Source organism: Chelonia mydas, chromosome 3 (assembly GCF_015237465.2).
Source record: "Chelonia mydas isolate rCheMyd1 chromosome 3, rCheMyd1.pri.v2, whole genome shotgun sequence".
NCBI classification, from domain to species: Eukaryota; Metazoa; Chordata; order Testudines; family Cheloniidae; genus Chelonia; species Chelonia mydas.
In genome coordinates, this window is record NC_057851.1 from 44,753,650 (window position 1) to 44,779,064 (window position 25,415).

Here is a 25,415-nt window from a genome sequence, read left to right on the forward strand (position 1 = left end):
GGCCAACTCATGGCTTAATCCACAAATACTGCTCAGATCAACTCAGTTTCATGTACCGGTACTAATAAGGTCCTGTGCATGTTCAAATGGGAGTTGAGGGTACTCAGCATCTCTTGGCATTAAGCTCTAGTAAATTGGGTCTTTTCGTTACTTGCCCTACAGTGGAAGAATGCAACACACTGCGCCTTCTTTTGTGACTACCTGGCCCCATCTAATTCTCCCCAGTAGATGGTAGCCCTCTTATAGGAACTTTTTTCTCCACATGCCTTTCTGTGGCCTGGCCCTTTAAATTTTGCAGAGCCAAGAAGGAGTAGGCCTAAGGTTGCCATTTTGCAGGTAGTTTCTGCATGCTCCATTCTCTTCTCTGCTAACTGGTAAGTACTCTTGCATTTTTCCTTCATTTTCCATATCTTAATCTGCAGAGATGGCATGTTCTCATTACTATGCATTAACACCTTTAGGACAGAAAAAGAAAGAACAGCCTCCAGTTCAAGTAAAAATAAGTCAAATCCTCCTGCTTAGCCACTTGGTTAAACAACTTATGAAACTTGGACCCAGATTTACTTGAATAGATTGGGCATAACTTCATGGGCTCATCAGACAGAAGTAAGCATGTGTGCTCTGCAGATCTCTTCCAGAATTGGTAAGGTATGGTACTCGTAGCATTAGCACAGGGTATAACTTTGGATTTCAGGATTCTAGGGTAAGGAGGTTAGTGCATGATTCAGTAGAATATCAAGTTATGTGGCAGCTTTTGAGTTTGCCCTTCATTTAGTGTGGTTAATTTTGTTGTATTGCTATTAAAAAACCTGCCACAGAAATGAATTTTTAAAAAAAGTTACCTTGACAAGCTAGACTTCTGAAGGCTTTGCTCCAATCTGGAGAGTTATTTGATCATTTTCTTCAATTTCCTTTATCTTCTTTTAAAATAAAGAAGTAGAAAAAATGTTTGGAGAGCACAGGGATGCCCCCTCCAAGCATGGCACCCCAAAGGGCACAGACAGGAGGCATACAGCTGATACTGCCCCAGCCTCCACATGAGGCGCTGCCGAGGGAGCCGCTTTAGGAGTGCGGAGGGGCAGCAGCAGGCGGTACCCTCTAAAGGGATGGTGCAGCACGTGTATTTCTCTGCACAGCTGGGGAGCTAGGGACCAGACTGTGCCTCATCCACTCCAGCCAGCCAGATGGTAAATTACACAATATGTACTTGCTGTTAGTCCATTTCCCAGCAGAGAGGCTTCCAAATAACAAGTACCACTATAATGAGCCCTGTTTCAAAACTTCCTCATGGGCAACCTTAGCAGAGAGGCCAAGGAGTAAATGGTTATAGAAACTGAATTACCCCTAGAAATGGCGTCACTCCCAAAGAGAGACCATTTGAGTCAGACTTGTGAATTGCTCCGGGGCTCCCTGTGCTGTACCTGCAATGTAGATGGAGGAATTTGGTCTCCAGGGCTGTGCACCTGGCATGCTTGCAAACACTAACCTTTGCACAAAAATCTACCAACAAGCTTCCCCCACAAAACAAACAAACACACACACACAACCCTTTCTGCATGTTTGAAGCTGCTTTCTGTTTTGCCCCACTGAGGAAGTGGCTGCTGTTAACTGAACAGGCAATTGAAATACTTGTTCTAGGCCAGAGGCAAAGCTTGACAGCGTAATATATTGCACATTCCAACTAAAGAGGTGTGCACAGATGAATAGTGTATGCACTGTTGATTCCAGGTAAAGGAAATAAGAACTTGTTTCAGCAACATAAAACTTTTTTTTCCCCTTTTCTTTCTTCAGGGAAACATTTTCTTCTCGCTGTAGTGTTGGTTATTGTAGCCAAGGCTTTCAAAAGTGACTGGTGATTTCCGGCACATAAATATTTGGGAACTCAATAAAAGTCACCATAAGGGGAGATGGTTTTCGGAAAGGGCTGAACAATAAGTGCGGCAAATAAAGCCCTTTAAAATATTTCAAGTTGAGGGCCTAAATAGAGAGGCACCCCAAATCATTAGTCGCTCTTGTAAGCCTTGACTTGCTCTTGCACTTTGCTATTTGATTCTATTCCCCCGACCATTTTGCCAAAAACCTAGTCCAGCAGAGCCCGTTCTCCTGAAGTTTTATATTGATATAGCTGTATATTTGCGGGTGCATCATGGAATAGCTAAACCTTTTAATATGCATAGCATGGCAGTAACAATTTCTAGAAATAAGTTTTCAGTCTAATTTAAAGAACAAGAAAAGCATCCAAAGGCCAGTTTGAAGTCACACTGCTGACTGGCAGTACTTTTTATTCTGATTCTGCATGCAGGTGCAAAGTGAAGTCCAACCATGCACTATGTTAAGTGTGCTCTAGAACCTCTTCTACTGACCAGTTCAACTAGTTTAATATTCTTCTTACATGGAGAATTCTTTTCTTTAGGAGTGTATGCTAGGCTCTTATGAGAGTCTGCCTTGGTGTTTCTGTCATTTAGGCTGATTTGTCTTGATCTTCAAGTTCAGTATAGCAAGCCTAAGGGAAGGACAATATTTATTTATGGTTACCCTTGAGTTTAAGGTGCAAGCTGTAAAATGCCATTTATTACTTAGTTTTATTTCTTTAGTTATGTAAGGCATGTCTGCAGGTACATAGTTCACAGTGGGCTCTTATTTTGCTGAATTTGAGCTGCCTTGGCTTCGATGGTCTGAGAAGCTTTTTAGTACCTTGTTGATTTACTAGCCACAGCTGGACTAACCTGTGGAAATGGCTTATGTGGATAAATTCACAGCAATATCATGCATCACTTTTTACAGATAAGGAATGTGTCAGCTACATGTCATTGTCAAAGTGAGCTAGGCATTAGGATGCTAAAAAACATTGTATCATAGTAGGCATAAAAATATTGGGTTACAACAGACAGACAATCTTGTGTGTATGGAGGATTTTAATATCCATAATTAAAATATTGTCTGCCAAATATTTTCAATGACTATCTGTCAGATGTGCAGGGGTGAGGTTTTTACATGAGTAGAAATTAAGCCAAAAGAAGCCTGGAAGCTTCTGGTGAAACTAACTAGTGACTTCAAGGATTAAGGAGAGACAATGGGCCAGATTTTCAGCTCCAGGTCCATCCAGGTAATTTGGCTGCAGGCGACGAAGTGAGAATTCCCTCAGCAGATGGGAATGCTGAATGTGCCAGCAGAGCCTGCTCCTTTACCAGCTGGCTCACTCTTCTGGTCTGGAAATGCGTTGACTGGAGCTCCACTGTGCCCCTTCTCAGCTGACCTGTGATCCTTCAGGGAATCAGCCAGGTGAGTTAAATTAAAGTAGCCATCTCCTCACTCCTCCATCTTGTCACAAAAAGAGAATATGGCCCACTATGTACTACAAATTATTTTATCACTAACTTTACATTGGTTCAATTAAGGCTTGGGAAGTTTTACCAGCATTATATAATACCATATTCATGTTTTTAGATACAGATCCTTTTATATAAGTGGTACAGAGGTTCATGTAAAGTCAACCTATTGTTCCTTATGAGGAACTGTGTGCAGATCTCATCTCCAAAGACCACAGAATGGAAAGGCCTATCGAAATATTAAAAATGTTCAGGATAAAATATTTAATAAGTGTAAACTGTGCTGAAGTATAATGGAAAAACTCTCTTTCAAAGCTAAACCAGCTTTTATTTCCCCAAAGAAATGACCCAGCAGATTTCTTTATGATAAGGTCAGGTGGAAAGTAGACCCTGAGGCCTTTTCAGAATAAAACTACTTAGCTTTACGAGGGAAAAAATCAAGAATAATGAGTTCCATGACTAACGCATCATTCTGCCTTCAAACTGAAAAAACATATGTGAAAATGGCTTTTCATAGAATTACATTCTCACCAGTCTGTTCCAAGTCTTTTTAGAATCGCTTCAGTGTTACCACACCCAGTCTGGCTAAGACATCTGTGAATCAAACCTCTTGTTTATAGGTATGACTATACAGTTTAAGGATACTCCCTGCTGACTCATCTGAAACTACAGCTTACAGAATATCAAGAAATGCTTGTATTCATTGGAACAATGTCAGCGTACAGAACTTCTCTAGACAAGCTGGCCTTCATGTCTCATATCTCCATGAAGATAAAGCAGTGAAAAGTCATTCAGAGATGCATGCATTCATAACATATATCTCCATGGAGATAGAAGATCAGAATAGGACAAAGAACAGACCTTCCATTAAAATATTAGGCATGAACATGACCTCAGTTATACCTGTGCAACACTCTTAGGCCATATTCATCCTTGCAGGTGTAGGGAGTGGAATTTGTATGTACACACCCATGCCAACAGGATAACTGTGTTGAAGAAGGGGATACAGCCAGGGCCGGCTCCAGGCACCAGCGAAGGAAGCAGGTGCCGGGGTGGCCAATAGAAAGGGGTGTCACTCTGTCTGTAATTGGGGTGGCACGTCTGCATCTTCGGCGGCGGGCCCTTCACCCCCCCACCCCCTTTGTCGGCAATTCGGCTGCAGGGCCTGCTTCTTTTTTTTTTCCTTTGCCGCTTGGGGCGGCAAAAAAGCTAGAGCCGGCCGTGGATACAGCTATATACCCTCAAGGGCTCCACTAGGGGAGAAAAGCTTTAAGATCCAGTCAGTGACTGGTAGTGACCCTTTACGTTATTTTCAAAAGAACATTGCCTCCCTTGATTGGGGAAACATGGGTTTATTTGAGGAAAGAACTGAGCCAAGGAAATAAAGCACATCAGAAACATATCTGCTCAGCATGCCAAACATCTAAAACCTCAATTACTCAGACGTACTCTAAGAGAGTAAATACAACATATCACAAGCTTACACCCTCTGAGGGAATCTGGGAGACCTCTCTGAATGTGACTTTAGGAAGGGAGGGTAATGAGCAAATTTCTAGCAATAACAGAACAAATGAGGAATACCAAGTCCAGTACTTCATGTTTACTTATTGTCAGATCTTTATTATATTCCCATGCATTGAAACCAAGATATGTCACAACTACTGGACAGTGATAACAGATTAACTATTTCTTACATAAGGGGGAACAGAAAAACAAATGACTTCAAGAGAGATCACTCGAATAATAAATACTGTCCGGAAACAAAGATTCCTTGCAATTAGCTGCATAACTTGTTTGTTAGGCCGCGTGCAGGGTGATTTAGATAATTAGTGAATTGATTACATGACAAAATTACTTCATGTATTATTTTCCTGTGACAAACTTTGCATTACCCAGAAGTGGAAATCCCAGAGGGCCACCAACAAGAGAATAGGTGGGGAAGTGTCATAATGCAAACTTATGAGAGTGGAGTTCAAAATGAAAAATAGACTGAAAACCTGAGGAAAAATCTGGAATCCCTGAAAAGACCTTATGTCATAAACAAACACAGAGTGTCATTGACGACAAGGGTTCTAGTCTTGGGTCTGCCACTGATCTGCTCTATGACTTTGGGTATGTCCTTTCTCTTCCCGCCCTTTATCTGTCTGGTCTGTTTAGGGTGTAACATCTTTGGGGTAGAGATTGCCTCTTTCTGTGTGTTTGTACAGTGGCTAGCACCATGGCCCTTATCTCTTTTGGTATCTCTAGACACCTCCATAATACAAATACATACTACTGTAAAAGAGTTTAGTATTAGATATAGTGTCACCCCAGGGATGTCTCTTCTACTTACATGAAAGATGGATTTTTCCCATTCTTTTTTGTTACAAAGCTCCTTTGTTGTCACTGCTCTTGGAAAATTGATCAACATTTTTTTTAAAAAAGACTATAAACTAGAATTTAATTTTATTGACATTTTAAGGCAGCTCACACTGCTATAAAATAACGTGATAATAGAATAATAATAGAAGTGTTGAAACAGCATGCAACCCACCTCGGGAAAATAATATGCAAAAGAAAGCAATGTTTTTGAATAAGCTGCTGTTATAAGATTGTTTAGGCTCTTATAGGTAGAAGAAAAACCCCAATAATAGTAGGAGCTATATTTTAAGACAAAGAAGAGCATTACCAGGTTGGGGACATGTTTTTGCACATTGCAAAGCAAATCCTTTGCAGAAAGGTAAACGTTAGGGGAAAAAGTTACACCCTAAACACAATGAAGGGATGTCATGCAAATTGCAGGCACAGATGTTCAGGCTTAATGTGGCATCAGAGGCCAGGCTGAGTTAGAAATTTTGTGTTTTAAAAGGGGGTGGGGGGCTTGAAGCATGACCATGGACAAGATATAAATAAAATTCTGTTTATTATTTAAAGTTGTAATAGTGAAAGTGTGGTCTGGGGTTTCATGCCATGTTATGGCTGGTGATTCTCATTCTTACAAACTACATTACAAATATTTAACCTTATATTAGAGATAAAGAAAAAGAAGGAAAAGTAATTAAAGCTTTTGAAATGTAAAGTAAAATAAGGTTTTCAGTGTAACAATATCCCTTATTCCCTTTCCCTTCAGTGGTAGAGTGTTTGTTTTTGTAAGGGGGATAAGAAAAACCCTGTTTTACAGTCTTTTAGAGGGTATTAAAGATGGTAAAAACTGTCCTTTCTGGGGAAAACAGAAGTAGGTAGTTGAGATGAGCTGGAGCTACATCTGAAGTTCCTGAAGTCCAGTCCTTTAAGGATAGAAAACGCAGCTTCTGTGTCTGGTGCTATTTCTCACTTGCAGCCTCACTGCTGGAGAAACAGAGGCACAGCACAGAGTTCTATCAGCTGCTCTGAGACCTGGAAAACTTGTACCAATATTCAGCTCTTTAGGTCATGGTTTTTAGCTGCCTTACTGATCATGGGTTCACAGAAATGTTGCAGAAGATTCAGTCTTGGCCTACTAAGCCAGACCCTTATTAAACAGAGGGCAAAAAAGAAAGAGAGTAAAAAGGGAGATAAGGTGGGGAAGGAAAAGGACAAATGAAGGAAGGCGTGACAGCAGGAACCCAAGTCTCTCATGCCAGCTGGTGTTCCGAATGTAGGCAAAGTTGGTAGAGGTGGTGATGTCATCGTTCCCCCTCTCTGGACTGATCTGGTCAGGATGCCTTTTAGTGTCAGGACTGTGCAGGCCCAATAGTGTCATGGTGGATCCAAGTGTTCCCAGGAGATGATAGAGGTGATAAAAACTTATTCCTCTCCCACACTTCCTTTCAGTGACCCTTAGATAAACAATGTCCAAGAACAGGTGTCAATCTCATCCTATTAGCATTACCCAATAGAAACATGTTTTGGAGATTTCAACTATAAATGTTTCCTCCCATTTCTTGAATCTTTCAGCTTGTTGTCATTATCAACCTGTAACTTTATCAGAAGCCTTAAAGTCCCTTTATCACAGTTCTTTTTACTTAAACAATCCAGTCTCTTGAATCAGCATGGATTCACCAAGGGTAGGTCATGCCTGACTAATCTAATAGCCTTCTATGATGAGATTACTGATTCTGTGGATGAAGGGAAAGCAGTGGATGTATTGTTTCTTGACTTTAGCAAAGCTTTTGATACGGTCTCCCACAGTATTCTTGTCAGCAAGTTAAAGAAGTATGGGCTGGATGAATGCACTATAAGGTGGGTAGAAAGTTGGCTAGATTGTCGGGCTCAACGGGTAGTGATCAATGGCTCCATGTCTAGTTGGCAGCCGGTGTCAAGTGGAGTGCCCCAGGGGTTGGTCCTGGGGCCGGTTTTGTTTAATATCTTCATAAATGATCTGGAGGATGGTGTGGATTGCACTCTCAGCAAATTTGCGGATGATACTAAACTGGGAGGAGTGGTAGATACGCTGGAGGGCAGGGATAGGATACAGAGGGACCTAGACAAATTGGAGGATTGGGCCAAAAGAAACCTGATGCGGTTCAATAAGGATAAATGCAGGGTCCTGCACTTAGGACGGAAGAACCCAATGCACAGCTACAGACTAGGGACCGAATGGCTCGGCAGCAGTTCTGCGGAAAAGGACCTAGGGGTTACAGTGGATGAGAAGCTGGATATGAGTCAGCAGTGTGCCCTTGTTGCCAAGAAGGCCAATGGCATTTTGGGATGTATAAGTAGGGGCATAGCGAGCAGATCGAGGGACGTGATCGTTCCCCTCTATTCGACATTGGTGAGGCCTCATCTGGAGTATTGTGTCCAGTTTTGGGCCCCACACTACAAGAAGGATGTGGATAAATTGGAGAGAGTCCAGCGAAGGGCAACAAAAATGATTAGGGGTCTGGAACACATGACCTATGAGGAGAGGCTGAGGGAACTGGGATTGTTTAGTCTGCGGAAGAGAAGAATGAGGGGGGATTTGATAGCTGCTTTCAACTACCTGAGAGGTGGTTCCAGAGAGGATGGTTCTAGACTATTCTCAGTGGTAGAAGAGGACAGGACAAGGAGTAATGGTCTCAAGTTGCAGTGGGGGAGGTTTAGGTTGGATATTAGGAAAAGCTTTTTCACTAAGAGGGTGGTGAAACACTGGAATGCGTTACCTAGGGAGGTGGTAGAATCTCCTTCCTTGGAAGTTTTTAAGGTCAGGCTTGACAAAGCCTTGGCTGGGATGATTTGATTGGGGATTGGTCCTGCTTTGAGCAGGGGGTTGGACTAGATGACCTCCTGAAGTCCCTTCCAACCCTGATATTCTATGATTCTATGATCTCCTGTTTTTCATAAACAATTTTATGGAACAGGATGAGTTGGACTTTGTTGACCTTGGTCAGTGTAGAGTAAAAGATCTGCATGACAACCAATAATATCAAAAATTATGAGACACAGGAGATACGGACCACAAACAGGTGTAGCACTGGCCAGGAGGAAAAGGCCCCCAAATGTCAGCTCAGAGGACATCAACATTTTGGCATGCCTAATTCTACAACATGAGAGATTGCCACACCAGCTAGCATGAAGTATGTTTGAACAAGCCCATTTCATGGTTGAGATTAAAAAAAGAATAAGATATCAGTAGAGAACCTCCCACAAGTTCCATCTCAATGTCCAAGTATCACCAAAACTGTATGCAGAGACACAGGCACAGCAATCAGCAGATACGTTTGCATGATACCCATATAATAGACTTCTAGAAATGTAGGGTTGAAAAGGACCTCAAGAGGTCATTTAGTCCAGCCCCCCGTACTGAGGCAGGACCAAATATACCTAGGCCATCCCTGAGAGGTGTTTGTCTAGTCTGTTCTTAAAACCACCCAGTGACAGAGATTCCACAGCCTCCCTTGGAAGCCAGTTCTAGTGCTTAACAATCCTTATACAGAAAAAGCTGTGTTATCCGGCACTTTACCAGCCAGAAAGCTCTATAAACCGGCATTTCTGATCTTCATTGAAAGTCCATTTTATAGTCTGGTTGGCGCGGGGCCGGCAGGCTCCTTACCTGACACCACATGGCTCCCTGGAAGCAGCAACATGCCCCTGTTGCTCCTAGGCGGAGGAACAGCCATGAGGGGTTCAGAGTGCAGGGGCGGTGCGGGCTCTGGGAGGGAGTTTGGGTGCAGGAGGGAGCTTGGGGCAGGGTGTTGGGGCGCGGGAGGGGCTGCAGAGTGCCGGATCCAGGCGGCGCTCACCTTGGGCAGTACCCTGCAAGCAGCCACATATCCCTGCTGCTCCCAGGCGGAGGTGCGGCTAGGCAGCTCTGTGTGCTACCCCCACCCCACCCTGAGTGCCGGCTCCGCAGCTCCCATATATAGCCTATTTAAATATTCTTTAACGTATTCTTTCCCTATATTTGCTTGCTTCCCTTCCCACTTGTTTTTAATATTTATCAGGTTAAGTATCTGGTTACAATCTACTTTTTAGTGAAGACTGAAGCAGAATAGGCAATAAATACTGCAGCCTTCTTGATGTCCGCCTTTATTAGCTTTCCTTCTCTGCGAAGTAGTGGACCTACATTTTCCATTCTTTCATCTTTCTCTTGCTCCTAATGTATTTATAGAACCTCTTCTTATTGTCTTTATGTCCCTTGCCTTTTATGATGCTGATTAATTTAAATAAATGGGGTGCAGTGCTGCAATTGTGGCCACACCATTCAATGGCACCCACGATGCCATATATATTTTAGTACATGATTATCCATATCTGACACTTACTGACTTACAGACTGACTGGAGCTACACGCCCTGCTTGAGTCTATGTTAGGGTAGACCAATGTTTGGAACACTCAGGTACCTGGCAATATGTTCAAAACATCCACATTATCATAAAATGTCTAGAATGTTGATAGATCCTACACTAGAGGTCACAATCTCCAGTACACATGCCTCTGAATGAGCCTGGAACACCATAACAACTGACAGGTTTCAGAGTAGCAGCCATGTTAGCCTGTATTTGCAAAAAGAAAAGGAGTACTTGTGGCACCTTTTCTTTTTGCATAACAACTGAGTAACCATTGGATATTTGTTTATCTATGCACTCTTAAGGGTGCAGACCCACGGACATCTCAATCTGGGCCTGAAACCACTACAGTTTAGCAAAGTGAAGTTCTGGCGGAGGAGGAACAGGGAACACTTTTGACATGTTTGAGGACATGGGTTGTATAAAGAGGCATGCTCAGGGGGACAGAAAGGCAGAAGTCCTGCTGAATAAGGAGCTGTGTCTGATGCTTGAATTAGCAAACCACAGGCTGCTACATACACCAGTGAAGCCTAGTGAAACATGTGGTGGAGGTGCCTTCTGGCCAGTGTTTCTCAAGAGCCACCAGAAACAACTATGGTGCATTATAGTGACTGGATGAAGAGGTAACTCTGAAGAAACCTCTATGCCTGTGGTGTCCAATATGTTCACCACTAGCCACATGTGGCTAATAGGCTATTCAATTGTGGCTAATGCATGTGGCTTTTTTATAGTGTGGCTTATTGTGGCTTTTTTATAATGTGGTTTTTAATTTTTCTTATTAGCCACAAGTGTGGCTAGCAGTGTAGCTAGCATCGAATTTCTATTGGACACCACTGCTCTATGCCATAACAAAGAAGAAGAGAGTCGGAAGGAAATGAGTGATTTTTTTAATGTAAATGTCTAGAGTTCAGGATACATCTGCCTCTTTTATGTGACTCTTTTTGCTCTGTGCTGTTTGAATACCTGATGTTTGAATTGCAGTGGAACAAGTCTGTCATTAGATTTCTTACTACATAACATACTTCCCTTGCCGTCTCTTGCTGACATATATATATATTGTGATAGACCCAGGCCAGTTGGGTATAGCAGAAGGCAGATATACTGGCCACCGGATTAACAGTTTTCTGTTCCCTGACTGGCCAGAGCAGGGGCTGCTCCAGGCTTATGAGAACACCTGACTTCAATTAACCTGCAAAGAGTCAGGTGGGGCCATTAAGCTAATGTGACCACCTGACTCTAATTAAGGCCCCATCCGATAATATAAAAGGGCTCACTCCAGTCAGGCAGAGAGGAGCGGAAGTATGGCTGAAGTGCTGGTTAATGAAGATACCCTCGAGTCATTGGTAAGGGAGCCCTAAGGTAAGGGTGAAGAAGGGAGAAGCAGGAGAGCTGTGGGGAACTGGCCCAGGGAAATGTAGCAACTCTGGCAGTAAAAGGTTGGCTGCCAACAGCTGGGCCGGAAACCGAAGTAGAGGGTGGGCCCGTGTTCCCCCCACCTACCACTAAGGAAACATCTCCTGGGAGGGGAAAACAGGCCCCTGTCAGGACAGGAGGCAAACTGTTTTGGCATGAGGCTGTAGGAGCAACAGAGACTGTGGGAATTCTCTCCCCAACCTCCATTGCTGGCTTATGATGAAAAGGGCTCAGTAGACTGTATCCCTGGCCCTAGAGAAAGAAGGGCTATGTGGAGGGTTGCAGTGAGCCTCTGAAGCTAGCATAAACCACCTGGAAGCGCCGGACCCACGGGGACAAGGTCGGAGCTCTGCCACTAATATATAAGTGTCACATTCATTTTGCTTCATGAAATTTGCAAGACAGTGTGTTATCTGCATGATGCCATGCAGTGCTGTCCTACAAATTGCCAACTATGTCTAGTAGTGAAAGACATTTATCTGTGTAGTTCTCACTTACTCTGAACATTGTGTTCAGTTAGTCTCGTGCTGACTTTGTGTTTCCTGAGCCTTAGGATATGAGTCAGTCTGCAAGTGCCCCTCCAGACTGTAATCATTGCGAACATTTCCGGCTGCTATCTCCCTCCTCCATTAAAGATATTCCAAATCTGATAGCAAGGTTGTACAATATGTTGAAAGTCAGGAATATCTCCCAGACTGTGCTGTGGCAATATAATAGGAGGCCACTGCATCTTTCTAATCTAGACATTGGAATTGCATTTTCAGACTGTTACATGGTCTTTCTGGGGTGGATCTGCCGGCTACGTGAGCAGCATTGTAGCTCTTCCTTAGGAGTTCAGTGGCAAGAAAATGGGAGTCATTGTCATCTGTAAGAAAGGGCAAATACAACTGCTATGTGGGTTTTGCATTATTATGGCAATCAGTATTTGTATAGAGAATGAGAACATCCATAATTATATCAGGATTTGTTTTAAACCCTGAGTTTGTCAGGGATGTTGTGAATCCTCATGTATCAGAACATAAGTCAATTTCTGAGGGTGCTGGGAAGAAACTTTCTCTGTGGCCAAGTTATTCCACAATTGTTCACTGCACAGGGCCTTTGCAGCTTCCCTTGAAGCATCTGGTACTGGCCACTAGGACAGAACAGGATACTGGACTAGAAGGACCACTGGTCCAATCAATCTTTCTCTATGTAAATGCACAGCGAGGTCAGTCTTGTACAAACAGCCAAACACTACCAAGATCATTGGTTCCAAATGCTGTAGCCAAGGCTGAATGTCTGAGGACGTACAAGGTATGACACCATCCTGAGTACTGTGTCTTCTGTATGGTGAATGAATGGAAAACAGTCCAGCTTCTGTAGGTCGCCTCATTCCCTGGGGGAAGGGAATAGGACCAAGAGAGATGTAAGTGCAGTCTATATAGCACCAATCCAAGTGATGAGGTTTTGCTATGCCATAGAACTCTTTTATAGTTTAGCTTAGATTTCAAACTCCTCAGTCAGGGATCTTTCTTTGCTTTGTCAATAAAGTAGAGATGAGTGAATAATGGAATTTTTTGGTTCACTGGCAATTCTGAAAAAATCAGGAGAAAAAAAATCCATGTTGAATTCAAAGATTTTTAAAAAAAGAAAAAAAAATTTGACAAATTGAAAAATAAAATGAGATGGTTTCAGGTTGAACTAAATGTTTTGTTTCAACTTTGAGCATTTTTAAGGTTTTTTAAATTTTTTTAAACTAAAATCGTAGGAAATTTGCAAATGAAAAGTCATTTCAAATTGAAATCCAAATGTTTTGTTTTAAAAATGTTGAAACAAAGTTTTGATTCTTTGAGGGTTTTTTTTTAATAAAGTTGACATAAGTCCATAAAACGTATTGGTGTCACTGAATCTACCTTTTTCACTGAAAAAGTTTCAGTCAAGAATTTTGCCTACCTCAATTATAAAAAAAAAAAACCACCATGTAAATATGGTATCAGAGTGGGTGTCTGTGTTTGAAGACCATGGTTTAAAGGTAAACAAAAAGAAAACTGAAGTTATACAAGTAGAGAAGGTGGAAGAAGAGCTGTTGATTGAGGAGTCAGGAGAGAAGCTGAATCAGAAGAAAGAATGTGCCCTTGGGAAGTACACTTAGTGCCATTGGAGAGAGGTCTGAATAATTGAAAGGAAAAATCAGCGTGCATGGAAATCAATAAAAAAGGTGGCAGCAGTACTGTGGGACCAGCAGTCAACAAACGGTAAGAAAAAGTGTATGCTATGTGTGTTTGTTCCTGTATGTTTGGAAATGGTGGGTCTTACGGAGATGGAAGAGGAAGATACTCTACTGGAAGAGGAAAATAATCTACTGAGGAAAATGGCAGGCAAGCAGAGGGCAGACAAGGGGTGCACATGGAAGAAAGTATGCAGAGGGTGAACTTGGGACTCTCTGATAGGCTGGACTGCTCACGTTTGAGGTGGGCTTGACATGTGATAAGAATGGAAGAAGAATGACCAGCAAAGAAAGCATGGGACGAAGAGGACAGCCACCAAGCATGGGACGAAAAGACACGACCAAAAGAAGTCTGAAGAGAAAAAAGACTGGAACTACAACCGCTATGAACCCATGCTATGGACTGGAGAGAGTGGTGAAGAATCGTGGGCATCTCTGACTCTGCGTAAATGGGAAATGGAGTCAAGAAGCGAAGTACGTGCATAGCTGTTGATTTTGTCTTTCTTGTGGGAAAACAAATATATTGTGTATCTCTTTTGTACAATATTCAAAACACCTAAGTGACTTTGGAGCCTGTCTCATTTGCAAAGGTGAATACGGCACTTAGGAGCTGAGTGCCTAAATCACTTTTGAAAATGGGGCTTAGACTCCTATATTACTTATGCGCTTTTGAAAATTTTCCCCTTTGAGAATAGTGTCAAGGGAAAGGTTAATATAGCAGGATGCAGCAGAATGGCTAATACCTGGGGGTGTCCCCAGTAATTCTATGGAAAGGCATTGTGACTAGAAATCCTAAGGCAGTGATTACATTGACCACTGTAGTACTGTATGACAAGAGTCTCCTCCTTCAGGTCCTGGTTTAAGTCCCTATGATAATTTGTCTCATTTCTACAACTCTCTAGCACCATTGTTCTTGTCATACTGAAGAAGTTGACCCTTTGCCCATATATAACCTGTTTCCCTGGTCTGGGTGTGATCTGTGGGCTCGCTGGACTACCTGTCCTGTTCTCTGCATCTCATGCTGGCAGAGTGATTCCTATTTCATGTACTGCATTCTAGGTAATCACATGAAAGGACTCCAAGCTTGTAAAACCAAACTGGCTCTTCGTGAAGATAATTATTTACAGAGATGTTGCAACTGCAGCAAGTATTCAAGCCAGGTGCACACACACTAACTTTCTGGTGAATCCTCCAAATTCTTCCCTCCTGCACCCTCTGCCCCCATCCTCCTTCCTCTAAATTCCATGCAGGCTGCTACAGCTCCCACACACAGTTGGCTCTGTATCTGTCTGCAAATGTTATGGGTTTGTTTGGACTGGTTGGTTACAATAATACAGGTCATCAGTTGTATGTTTGTCTGTGGTAGCCATTAATCGACATGCAATTCCTATTACAAAGCAATTACATTTCAGTTTAAACTTATTTTCAGCTATGCTCAGTGACAGATTTGACTCTAGGCCATGCCTCTAGCCTGCCCATATTTCTCAGTGCACACTTTTTGGTTGCATTGCTGCTCTGCTAAAGTTTGAAATCCTCTGCTGGTGTAAATCCACCAATTTACACCAGCAGAAATTTTGCTCTGATCATCTTGGGCACAACATTTCCTTCCACCTCTCTTCTTATTGTGCTAAAGCCTTCAGCTCATGTCCCTGGGGAAATCTAGCCCTATATGTTTATTAAATCAGTATAAAGGATAAAGTATGAACACACGTAAATCTGAACATTTTTTGAATAATGGCTTGCACAAGTATTATGACTGGGTAACTTCAAAGTGCTTTCAACTTTGCCATCAACCAGATCCTCAGCTGGTATAGATGTCAACGGGCCAGAGTGAGACAGCAGGATATAGCCCTTGTAGATAAACTTCACAGGTTTAGGCATTGTAGCATATCCTGGCCACACAATCATGGGAAATGTTCCATTCCCCAAGATGTTTAGTGACTTATTCCTAAGCAGTAAAATGTTGCCTAGAGAGGATGGACTATTCCTCTTTTTGGTAACATTAAATACAATTCTGGAGGCTCTACAGTGTGGAAGCTAGGGAGTTGTTGTTGAATTTGGCCCTTATAGAAGTCCATGTTTTGCAATATTTAGGTACTCCAGAAAGAAGAATTAAAGTAGCTGAGACTGAATTTGGAATTTTCTTGCCTTTATGATTAAAAAAATTAATCAAATAACCTTTACTTTTTACATGATATTATGTAATATCCGTTGGGTCAGATTCTGCTCTGTGACAGTATAGTAAGTCTGGAGTAACTACATTAAAGTGGACTTCTTCCAGCCTACTTCAGAGACCTTACATCTATTTATGCTACTGCTCTCTCATCACCATCCTGTTTGAGCACCTGTAATAACTCTCTCTATTCTTCTCTGTTGTCTAGCACCAATCTCCTTCCTTTCCCTTCTTCATAATCTTTCCACTGTCCCTGTGAGAGCCTTCTCTTCAGCTGTTCCTACTATCTACAACAGACTTTGTGTCTCTGCCTCCTCAGCCCTTCATCGCATGTCAGTTATTAGCTGAAAACACATCATCTTTCCTGCCAGTACACCTCTGGTTTCTCTTTTTATGATGTATGCTTGTAACTGTATCACTATGTGATTCAAGGAGCCATAGCATTTTTGTATGGGGCTTATATGAAAAGTGTGTTGCCAAATAGAGTTGCAGCCTGTCATATTGGAACAAAATAATGTAAGTTGGCATCTGGTAAGTATGGGATGAAAATAGGAGCACTGTCAGGTTGCTAGCCTTCGTGTGGGTGGGAGAAAGGCACAAAGGGCCAGATTTACAAAGGTCTTTAGGTGCCTAAAGATGCAGATAAGCACCTAGTGGGATTTTTAAAAGCACCTAGGTGCCTAACTCATTGAAATCAAGGGGAGTTAGGTGCCTAGATACTTTTGCAAATCCCACTAGGTGCTTTTTGCACCTAAAGGCCTTTTAAAATCTGACCCAAAGTGTGTTCTAACCCACAACTCCCTTGAGCCCTCCATGTATCAGCCAGCTGCAGTCCTCACATTCAGGAAAGTGAAGAAAATGCTCCTTCAGTGGATTTAACTGTTTGAACAGTTAACGATATGGTGGATCCTCCCTCACTTGAAGTCTTTAAATCATGACCGGATGGATGCCTTTCTCAGCTGTAGCTCAAGGAGAAGATTTGGGTTTGATGCAGGATCCACCTGTTAAAATTCTATGGCCTGTGTTATGCAGGAGATCAGACTAGATGACCATAGTGGTTCCTTCTGGATTTCAAATCTGTTAATCTTTTAAAAACTACAGTGGAGAATACATTGCCCCAAAGGGGAAGGAATGAGATGGGACTGTGCATCCTTACACCAGCCTGTGGATAGGAGAGTAAACTGTACTCTACAAAGGGAAAGTGCAGCATTCACACAAGGATGTCCAAGGAGGGATTATGACTCCTGTACCAAAATCCTGCTGGAAAGTGCCCTCAGTATGGGCCAAAGGCTCAACGCCTTTGGCCGATACTGGTCCCCGATAAATGCAGACAACTTTCATTGTCCAAGTTCAGAGTAATGCACAAAATAAATAGTGGAAAGTAAATTAGACTCCACAGTTTCAGAACTATACATGCACAGTTACAGTAACTGCCTGTGCAAGTGAGCACAGTGTGCACAACCAGGTGAATTGTCTGTATGATGGTGTATGTTGCATTTTAAACATCTGCACCTAGTTGTTGTTGGGTATTTTAATTTCCATTTTAATACTCCAAGATATGAGTTGTAGCATAGAACTTGTGGTTTTTAAAAAATCTGAGACACACTTTATGTGAAACAAGACCCCCCCTCTTTTTTTGGGCAAAAATAAAACAAAACATCCTTCTGAAACAAAACAGAGTCCTGGATCTTTAAGGTGAAGGAGCTTCCTTTACTGAACCAGCAGGTGGAGCCTTTATAAACAGAGATGGGCTGATTCTGACGCACTCTTTTGTAGATAGCCAGAGTTTAACATATACTCATTAGTATATTACTATTGTATTACCTTGATAGATTTACATTGATTTTGCTATTGTAATCTGCTGTATTAATCTGCTGTCCAGGGATTACATTGAAAAATCTTTCTATTCTATGTTGTTTCTATCATAGAGTCCTATAGCCTCCGTAGACTTGAATTGAGATGTTTTGCAAAATATAAAGTTGTATTAAATTTTGTTTTATTGTATTAATTTTGAAATCAAGCTTCCATAGAATTTCAATAAACATTGTTTTGCAATTGTACATGGCTAGCAGGTTGTCATCTTCCTAGGCTGGCATTAACATTTTCTCTGCTTTAATTTGATAACCTAATAGAACAGTGTTGCAAGAGAATGTCACATTTTAGTTGTTAATCTCTATTCAAATCCATCTAGGCATTAGGACCAACTAGGGATGCCAACTTTCTACTCGCGCAAAACTGAACACCCTTGCCCTGCCACCTGTCCCGCCCCTCCTCTGAGGCCCTGCCCCCTCCATCCACCCTCACTCACTCACACATTTTCACCAGGCTGGCTCAGGGGGTTGGGGTGCGGGAGGTGGTGCGGGCTTCACCTCGGGGTGTGGGCTCCGGGCTGGAGGAGTTCAAGGTGCGGAAGGGGGTTCCAGGCTGAGGCAGTGGGCTGGGATGCAGAAGGGGGTGAGGGCTCTTCCTGGGGGTGTGGGCTCTGGGATAGGGCTAGGGATGAGGGATTTGAGGTGCAGGAGGGGGCTCTGGGCTTGGGGGTTCAGAGTGTGGGAGGGTGTTCTGGACTGGGGCAGGTGGTTGGGGTGGGGGGGGCTGAGGGCTCCAGCTGAGGATGTGGGCTCTGGGATAGGGCCATGGATGAGGGGTTTGGGGTGAAGGAGGGGGCTCCAGGTTTGGCTGAGGGGTTCAGAGCGTGGGAGGGGGATCAGGGCTGGGACGGGGGGATGAGGACTCCGGCTGGGGGTGTGATCTCTGGGGTAGGGCCATGGATGAAGGGTTTGGGGTGCAGGAGGGTGCTTTGGGCTGGGACCGAGGGGTTTGGAGGGTGGTAGGGGGCTCGGGGCAGGGGGTTGGGGCACAGGAGGCGGTCAGAGTTGCAGGTTTACCTCAAGCAGCTCCCAGAAGCAGTAGCACGTCCTCTCTCCAGTTCCTACACGGAGGCACGGCCAGGTGGCTCTGCGTGCTGCCCCATCTGCAGGCACTACCCCCACAGGTCCCATTGGCTGCTGTTCACAGCCAATGGGAGCTGCAGAACTGGCGCTTGGGGCAGAGCCCCCTGGCTGCCCCTATGCATAGGAGGTGGAGGCAGGACATCCCACTGCTTCCGGGAGCCACGGCAGGCAGGCAGCCGCCTTAGCCCTGCTGCACTGCTGACCAGACTTTTAATGGCCCGATCAGCGGTGCTGACTGGACCTGCCAGGGTCCCTTTTTGACTGGGCATTCCAGTTCAAAACTGGACACCTGGCAACCCTAGGGACAGCCAATATGGAATTGATTGCAGGTTGAGGGCCTTAGACCGTTCAATATACGCAAATACAAAATAAACTAATGAAAGCCTAATTAATTGAATAATTAGGTTGTCCATTTAAAATCACAAAAGCCATGAAATGCAGCAATTAAGGTACTAAACACTAAATTAGCTGCATTGCGAATCCAATGTATTTTGTCAACAATATATCGTTCAACATATTTATTCAGAAAAACAGAAATAGAAAATACTGTCTACCAATGAAACAGGGTACAGTTGAGTAATAATGAAATTATCTGTGAGTCTGTATTGGGGTAATATTTATTTTCTTTGCTGATTGATAAATCAGCCCTTTCAGTGTCTTGGGACAAATGTACCCATAAAAACCCCCTAAACTAAAACACTTAAAAAAAGGGTTGGGGGGCCAAAACTAAATAAAGCCAAAACCAAACAAGCAAAATGAAACCAGGGCTACCCATAGAAGTAAAAGCTTGGTAGCTGTAGCTTCTGGTTTTCCATCCTGATTTCCCTTTCCATCATAAAAACTATTTATTACTTCATTCCTCCTCATTTCTAATCTAAACTTGCTTTGGAATATCTGCAATGACTATGCTTTGAGCACCTCCCATGGTAGTCTGTTCTGAACTCCTTATACTACATTTATCACCATAGCTCACTACCTGATTTCTCTCTCAACCACAGACTCTTCCTGGTATCTAATGTACACTTTCCCTTATGTAGTTTCACATTACTCCTGCCATTTTCTGAGACACTGAAAAATTCTCTCCATTTACATGGTAACCTTTTACATATTTATAGATTCTGATCCACAAGACTCCCTCATTAGTCTTTCTCTTTTCCAAGAGAATATAAATGTAGTTCTTTCTCTCCTCATACATCTTGTTTTCTGTACTTTTTATTGACCTTCTGTATTTTGCTATTTTACTTTCTATTTTAGTATTCCCAAACTGCTAGGACAAGGATTGCAGTAAATACCGATTTTCATCAGTGAGGATTAAATTAGTTAATTTGTGAACAGCAGCTTAGATGTACAGAACATTATACATATTAGTACATCCCAGCTATGGTTTCCCCAAAACTCCATAGTTTGGCATTATGCCTTCCCTAGTTTTATATGTGGCACTCTTAGAAACAGAGTACATCTGTTAATATTGCAGTACGTTTTTTTGCAAGAAAGTCAAATCACAAGATCATACTCAGCTTTCTTTCAATTGTCACCCTGAGAGTTTTTGCAAACTCACTGCTTTCAAGACAGTGGCATGTCTTCCCTCATAATTTTCTAAGAGGTCCCCATCTAGAGAACATGGTGAGCTTCCAGCTTGAGGCCTTAAAATTATTTATCTATTCTTCAAGAGGATGGGAGTGGAGAGGAAGAAGATGATGTATTAAAGACAGTTAATTTCTAAGCAGGCTGAAGATTTGAATGGAGGGACCATGCATCTCATTGAGTGAGGGTTGACTGCATTTAGAGAACAGCATTATAAACTTTCACAGAATAAAAATATAAAGACTTTGCCATATTTTGCACTCAATTACACCTCATCTCATTGACATAGTTAGGGTTGTAAATCAGTGCAGAATATGACCCATCATCTTTTGTCTGTTCCTTATTCTACTGGAGAATATTTCTTTAAGAAAAGGTAGAAGTGTGTGAGGTCAACAGTGACTTACATAGAGAAAAACACACCAAGGGAGGGAGTTGTGTTTGTCATAATGCTGCCTCTCCTCCCATCCCACAAACCGAGATTCTGTGCAGCAAGCCTGTGAACTCCAGCTGGGAGGCACAAGGGCTACCAGCGCGTGTAGAGAGAACCACACTCCACAACCTTTTCTCTCCTCTAAAAAGCATTTTATAGGCTCTAATGAACTCATCCTCACAGTATCTCTCTGGGTCAGATTAGTATTTTTATCACCATTTTTCCAGATCGGAAGCTGAGACATACATAGAGGGTTATATTCTGCCACCCTGAGTGAGTAGTACCTTATCCCCAATTAGTCCAATGGAAGTGACTGAGACAATGTAAGAATTAAATTGTTACTCCACTTCAATGAGGTTGGCAGAATTGGGCCCAGAGAGATGAAGGGCTAGGATTGTGATTATCCTATTTGTGTCATTCGTCCCATTTTATTGTAATGGGAAGTGTAAGTGATCACAACTAGCCTTAAGTGCCTTGTCCAAAGTCATGTGGAAAAGCAGTGGAGGAAACAGCCCCTGAATCTGATTGCTGTGCTGTAACTCGCAGACAGTGTGTTCCTTCCCAGCTAATGGGGTCTGTCATATTGATCAGCTTCATTATACAGAGAGATTAGGCTTTTATTAAGTTTGTTCAACAGTGTCTGTACTTCAAGGTCCCAAAATACAAAAACATAGCCTTGTCCTTTGGTGTTTGACTTAGTTTTGCAGGTTTCTGCATTGATACCTCTGCATTTGCTGCTGTTCAAATAATTTTATAATAAGAACCATAGTTCTTTGCCTGTCTCTAGGAACCCACATCTAGGAACATCCGGATCTTCTGCCCATCAACATTCCGATGGGTTGGGATCCAGCTGGAGCCAGTAGGGGTGGTGATGTCAATACTTAGTTCTGCCATGAGAACGGGGGCTGGACTAGATGACCTCCCTCCCAGTCCTATGATTCTATGATAATAATTGCGTTATGAACCTCTGCTCTTGTAGGTTTATAACTAGAGTTGAAAATTCTGCTGAAAGGTAAAGGTTAGCTGGATTAGTCCCATAATTAACTGTGCCCACACATAATGAAATAGCAATTACCAGAAAAATATTTGGAAAACAGCAAAAGTTAGCAACCAGCTATTGGAATGACAATGCACAGCATCCCAGAAGTTTTCCCAGTAGGTAAGCAGTCTTCCAAACCCCATGAGAAGATTTCATATATAATCTTAAATATAACTTTACTTCTATCTGCAGAAGAGAGACTAAAATTTGTCAGTTTGCCAGCTATAGTGTGAGTATGGATAGGGAGAAGATGAGAGAAAGCATGTACACAAGACAGTAACCTCAGATAATGCGCTGCTGGAAAGTGCTAAAACATGATGACGATAAGGGCAGTATAAGACTCTGTGCAGAATAGAATAGAAGGTGGGATGATAACATCCTTCTCCTCTTTCCAACAACCTCCTTACACTGGCGGGCAGTACGGGGCTAATACTGGGAAGATGGCAAAGTGCCCTCTTTTACATGGTATAATAGTTTCTGCTTCTGCACTTGTTATGTTTCTTGTGATTTTCAAAGCAATTCCTGTCCCCTGCATTTATTCCCTACAGCTTGTTATGATCAAGCTATTGTATCACTTCCTGATTGTTGTAAAGATGAAAGTAAAACCCCCTGATCCAAGCCTCTACTACAACGACAACAACAAATTCTTCCAACTTGAAATTCTCAATCATTAATGCTATTTAACACTCTAAACAATAGTAAAAAGAAAAGGAGTACTTGTGGCACCTTAGAGACTAACCAGTTTATTTGAGCATGAGCTTTCGTGAGCTACAGCTCACTTCATCAAGTGAGCTGTAGCTCACGAAAGCTCATGCTCAAATAAACTGGTTAGTCTCTAAGGTGCCACAAGTACTCCTTTTCTTTTTACGAATACAGACTAACACGGCTGTTACTCTGAAACCTAAACAATAGTAATTATTCCATAGTGATACAAGATCCGTAACCTCCTTTATGAGTACTAATGTTGGTATTAATGTTTTCAAAATGTGCATTAATTTAAAGGCATGTAAGATATTGAAATCTAGAGAAGAAATGTATCTTTCTTATCAATATTGCCACTAACTTAGTTTATCTATGGATATTAAAGCTTCTCAATAATTTAAAAGAGAGAATAGCCTATACATATAAGTAGGGTTGCCAACTCTCTAGGATTATCTTGCAGTCTCCAGCAATTAAAGATTAATCTTTAATTGAAGATTGTGTCATGTGATGAAATCTCCAGAAATACGCCCAACCAAAATTGGCAACCTTACATATAAGGTTTTATGGCAGAAAAGGAAACAAGGAATATTGGGCTAGATTCTCCTCTTTGCTGTGTTCCCTTTGAATACTGATATGAATGAGACTGATGTGGTCATGCTCCTTTGTGTCTGTGAAAGTGGACAGTGGCCTTCTATATAAGATGGAGTCTGGAGAGCTGGGAGTTAAAGAAAAGAGTTGCAATAGCCCACAAAACAGAATGCTAGAAGCAGCTTTCTGTAATGTGCTCTCTCAATGGATGTCAGACCTATGTTAAAAATAAATAATGCCAGTGACTGCTAAGATTTGCCAGTTTCTGTATTTTTCTATAGAAATTCCATTTCATAATAGTAATGAAAGATGCCAAAATAACTACTCTTCTGGAAATGATAGGATATCTTCAGTGGTTAAAGCTTCACACCATCAGATGAATCCAGCAATTACCCAGAAAAATATCCTGCCTACTGTATTATGTCTTGCTTACAGTTTCTAGATATCTAGTTTTATGTACTCTGTAAAAATTAATGTCTATTTTTAGGTACTGCAGCGAATCTGTAATTGTGAACCAGTTAAACGAAGAGGCATACAACGTGACACAGTCACCTAGGGGGTTGTAACGTGTAGTACGCCAGCAGACACCAAGTATTGCCTGCGAATATAGTGTTAGGCACACAGAAGACAGAAACCAGGAATTCTGCAGTAGTCTGACAGTTTTTATAAAAGATATTACCTCACCCACCTTATCTCTCTAATATCCTGGGACTGACACGGCTACAACTACACTGCATACAACCATTTTTCTTTTTGGCAGTTCACATTTTTATACCTGAAAGGGGTGGGAGGGGGATATTTTCCTATGCACTACTGTCTGGAATAAATATTTCTATGATAGATGAGCTTGCAGCATGTGTTCCCTAATTCCTTTACAGCACCAGAAAATATTAGATTTTTTTCCCCTTTTTACTTACTGGATTGCTTTAGTTCTGTTAGAAAGGTGCACTGTGAAGAGGAGAGAAAATAATTAGAGAGTGAAAGAATGCAAGAGTTCAAGACTGAGTTAATTTTAAAGCAATGGGTAGTGATTTTCAATTTGCTCTCGTTTCCTCTCTACCATTCTTCTAATCCCATATTAAAGTTCCTCTTTGTCTCTGAGTTGGGTTACGTAGACTGTACGAATTGGACTCCGTGCCTGTTGGAGGTGGGGCAAAAATGCATTTCTGCAGCATGCATTGTTTGGTATATACAGCCTGTTTTGTTTGAAATGAATGTTCTTATTGCAGAAATGCCATAGGACCCAGTCTGAGCCTCTGAGTAACAAACTACATCACTGATGTTCTTGAATTACTGGACATTTCCACCAGGCATGGATATGTTTTATTCAATCCTTCCTTTCCTCCCATGCATGCACGCTCTCCATCTGTCAGCGGGATATTGCAGTTTGAGCCTCCTGTAGTAAAAGGGGAGTTGAAATTTTCAGTAGAGTAATGTGAGCACGCACTCTAGGGCTAGATTCACAAAGGGACTAACTGAGCCATTAGGCACTTGAATCCAACACGTGGGCACCACCGGCATTGACAAAACCCCTTCTTAGCTTCTGCCTAACCCTGAGGGGTCTGAAGTCCCCAGGTGCCTAAATTTTCACTGTTGAAGTCTCTGAGACATTTAAATTTTTGCTGGTGGATATGCGCACAGCTGCCTCATTTCTGACACCAAATAGCCACTTGGCCATGGGGGTTTGTGGGGTGGGTCTCTCTCAGTCTCTCCCCTTCAAGCCATTCCACTTATAAAAATACTTACATAAACATAGTGCCAGCAAAAGAATCACAGTGTTTCTGAAGCCCATTGTTAGGGAATCAGGCAGAGTAGAGATTTGAACCTGGGTCTACTGATCTCTTGGGTACAAAGGTGGGTGCCATCACCACCAGTACTTCCTCCTCCTCCTCCTCCACTCTGGGTTTTTACAAGAAAGAGCTGACCTGGCATAGGTGCCTCACTTCATGAGAGTGTTCAAAGCTGTGCATCCCATCTGGGTCTTACTTACCACCTCTTGCCTAGGTATCGCCTAATGGCTAACTTAGGTGGCTTTCCACTCAGCCTGCTGGCTTCTGTGAATCCCTATTTTAGGCATGTAACTCTCCCCATGCATTGTGTAGGAAGCCTGGGTGCCTAGCCTGGGACTGTGAACTCCACTAGGTGGCAGGGCACCTAAAAGTCACCCTTGAGGTCTAAGAGAAGGAGCACTCTGCTGCCATCTCTTGATGAGCTGGAAGAAAAGACAGAATGAGCCAAACTTTATTTGCATATTTGTTACCCACTGTTCCC

The 25,415-nt window shown here is 42.4% G+C and overlaps 1 long non-coding RNA gene across 1 annotated transcript in view; it reads left to right on the plus strand.

Moving 5' to 3' along the window:
• The first annotated feature begins 285 nt into the window (after positions 1-285).
• The window catches only part of LOC122464958, an 82,217-nt gene continuing 57,087 nt past the window's right edge, over positions 286-25,415 (plus strand). Inside the window, exon 1 of the long non-coding RNA XR_006289425.1 lies at positions 286-374. This is a non-coding gene — a long non-coding RNA (uncharacterized LOC122464958). The remainder of the gene's footprint in view (positions 375-25,415) is intronic.